This window comes from Aulonocara sp. 'chitande type north' Nkhata Bay, linkage group LG16 (assembly GCF_057382095.1).
Source record: "Aulonocara sp. 'chitande type north' Nkhata Bay isolate Kocher_YH1m ecotype deep benthic linkage group LG16, A_spYH_male_GT1.1, whole genome shotgun sequence".
NCBI lineage: Eukaryota > Metazoa > Chordata > Actinopteri > Cichliformes > Cichlidae > Aulonocara > Aulonocara sp. 'chitande type north' Nkhata Bay.
In genome coordinates, this window is record NC_141359.1 from 41,064,203 (window position 1) to 41,067,387 (window position 3,185).

The window sequence follows — 3,185 nt, forward strand, 5'->3', positions numbered from 1 at the left end:
CCTCAGCAGCACCATGACAGAGGCTTCCATGTGTCAGCTGTGAGCTCCAGCAACACCTCAAAGTACGCGCCATAATCACCATGAATACCAGCCCTCACATGACCCCCTCACAACCTCCGGACCCTCAGCTGGACCCTCAGAACCAGGCCTCATGAAACACTTAGTTCCAGACCCCGTCTTTGTTTCCTCTGCTGAGGCTGAGGGCCAAACGTCGCTCTGCTCTTTTCATCTGACTGAGATGCTCGCTCAGATTCAGACCGGCATGAAAAATTCATTCTTACTCAAAGCTCTCTTCATTATTTCAGCCTCAGTTCTACGAGCTTCCAGGAAGACTTGGACGGAGGGTCTGTGCGCACTCCATCACAGGCTCCATCTGTGCGTCGCCTCGTTTTAACGATGCAGACCTCAGAGTCAGTGCGAGCTGATAGCAGCAGCACTGCAGACATGAAGATCAGCTGCATCGAGCGGCTTCCTGTCACCTTTGCACTTGTCGCCTCTGCTGGAACATTTTTCTGCTCGCTAACCTGAGAGTGTGAGGTCAGGCAGTGGTGCTGAGTGTCCCGTTTCTCTTGGTGCCCACAGCCCCGAGGCCCTCAGGTATCACAGTGAAAGGCGAGAGCGAGCGAGAGCGGTGATATCCGAGCACCACAGGAAGTCAGCATTGTTTGTGGAGCGTGGCGAGAAGCAGGGAGGAAGGACGGCAGCTGAGTAAACACGTTCGTCCTCTCACTGCCATAACCAACCATTAGATCTGATGTCAGCGATGATCAGACACACAGACTGTGAGGAACCTTGGAGTCATTTTTCACCAGGACATGTCCTTCAACGCACATATTAAACAAATATGTCAGACTGCTTTCTTCCATTTGTGCAACATCTCTAAAGTTAGAAATATCCTGTCTCAGAGTGACGCTGAAAAACTAGTTCATGCATTTATTACTTCCAGGCTGGATGACTGTGATTCATTATTATCAGGAAGTCCTAAAAACTCCCTGAAAAGCCTTCAGCTGATCCAAAATGCTGCAGCAAGAGTCCTGACAGGGACTAGAAAGAGAGAGCAGATTTCTCCTGTTTTGGCTTCCTGTTAAATCCAGAATTCAAAATCCTGCTCCTCACATACAAAGTCTTAAATAATCAGGCCCCATCTTATCTTAATGACCTTGTAGTACCATATCACCCTATTAGAGCACTTCGCTCTCGCTCTGCAGGCCTACTTGTTGTTCCTAGAGTATTTAAAAGTAGAATGGGAGGCAGAGCCTTCAGTTTTCAGGCCCCTCTTCTGTGGAACCAGCTTCCAGTGTGGATTCAGAGGCTAAAAACCTCTGCTTCCTCAGACTGGACTGATCATGGTGCCTGCATCATGTTGTCTCAGAGTTTCTAATGACTCAATCAGCTGGTTTCAGCTGCACCAATCAGAGAGCAGCGCTATGAGTCCAAGAACACAGACACCGATCAGGAAATGTCAACCATCAGCAGTGTGTTGATGGTCGAGCTCCTCAGCTGGATGTTCGACGTGTGGCCTCAGTCTGTGTCAGACTGGAGCACAGGGAGCAGATCAACAGGAAGTCAGATGGTTTCAGCAGGACAGTGAGAGCCAGCTGTCACATCCTCAGAGAGACACGAAGCTCCACAGAGCTGAGGGAGCTTCAGGTTCCTGTTACAGTCACACAGCATCATCTGCAGCTGTCAGCTCTCTGAGTGGCAGATTCAGCATGAAACACTCGTTTTTTAAATCTGTGTCCGACCAAAGAAGCTCCTGACAGAGGACGCTGCGCTCAGAGCACCGCTGAGCGTGGGAAAATTAAACCTTTGTGTGTTTAATCACAGTGCAATCTGCCCGGGCTGCGTGGCAGATTAATCAGCTGGACAGCGAATTAGCAGCGAGCTCTCGTGCTAATTTCATGGGTAATCTGGGTGTTGATGGACGGAGCTGTCAGCGCTCAGAATGACTCTGCTGTCGAGTGTCCGTGCTCCGTGGATTATTCAAGATTATCTTGTAATTCCTCTTTAATCTGCAGCTTGAAGATTGCAGAGTCGCACTCGGCAATAAAGCGAGTAGCGTCTGATGAGATGAAATCCCCACAAACTTTCCGATCAACACGTCCACATGTGGCGCTTTCAAACAGCAGCTTATCGGACCGCTGCCTCCACGCCACCGTCCGGCCTCACGCTTCCAGTCTCCGCATCACAACACTACAGTACCCATGAGCCTCTGCTGCCGGCACCGCTGTTTCATTGTTCCTCAGGAAGTCGCTGTCAGCTGATTCCAGACCAGCTCCCGCTGGGCTTCAGGAATGATCAAAGAAAGCCGATGTTCCTGAAGCGGTAAGTGGTTCTAGCAGAAGCCACTCACAATGGAAACGATCATTTCTGCTGGTTTTATTCACAGACGATTCTCGTGTCTGCAGCAGGAAGTGAGATTTATTTTGAAAAACAGTCAAACTAATCAGAGTAAAAGCCCCACCGAGCTGTTCAGACGTTAACGGGCGAACAGATGAAGGTTACGCACGTGCGTCGCTGCTGTGGAGTCTCCTGTAAACACACACACACACACACACACACACACACACAGCTCTCACTGTGTCGCAGTCTGTGTTCGGTAAGAAGAGTCACCTGCTTCACCCGTGACGTCACTTCCCCCACAGCATGATGGGACATGAACCAGCACACTGCCTCATCTTCCTCTGAGGTTCAAGCGGTGTTTGCTCATGGGAACTCCAAACAGGCTGTTTTAAAACTGACCAATCAGAGGACAGAAGAACCTTAGAGCCAAGGCTCCTTAAAGGTGCTTCATACTGTAGAGAGCTCCGGTAATTCAGAGAAACTCGACACTCAGACCTCCCGTGGATGAGTCACAGTGACAGTGGGAGGGAAGACACCCTTCGAACAGGAAGAAACCGACAGCCAATCCAGGCTCAGGGAGGGGCGGCCCTCTGAGAGAGCACACCTGCATGAAGGTGAATACAGCAGACCCTCGGGGTCAGACAAAGGGACGAAGAGGTCATGTGACAGACAGAAGCTGAAACTGAAGCGTTCACATAGCACCCCGCCTCCCCCGCCATCCCCCCGAATCTTTCAGGACTCAGTGATCCTGATCCAATTAGTGGGAGCCCTGCAGCCAGGAGGGGCATCACGGTCCAGCCCCCCACCCCCGCTCAGTAAAATCAGCTGCTAATTAATGCACG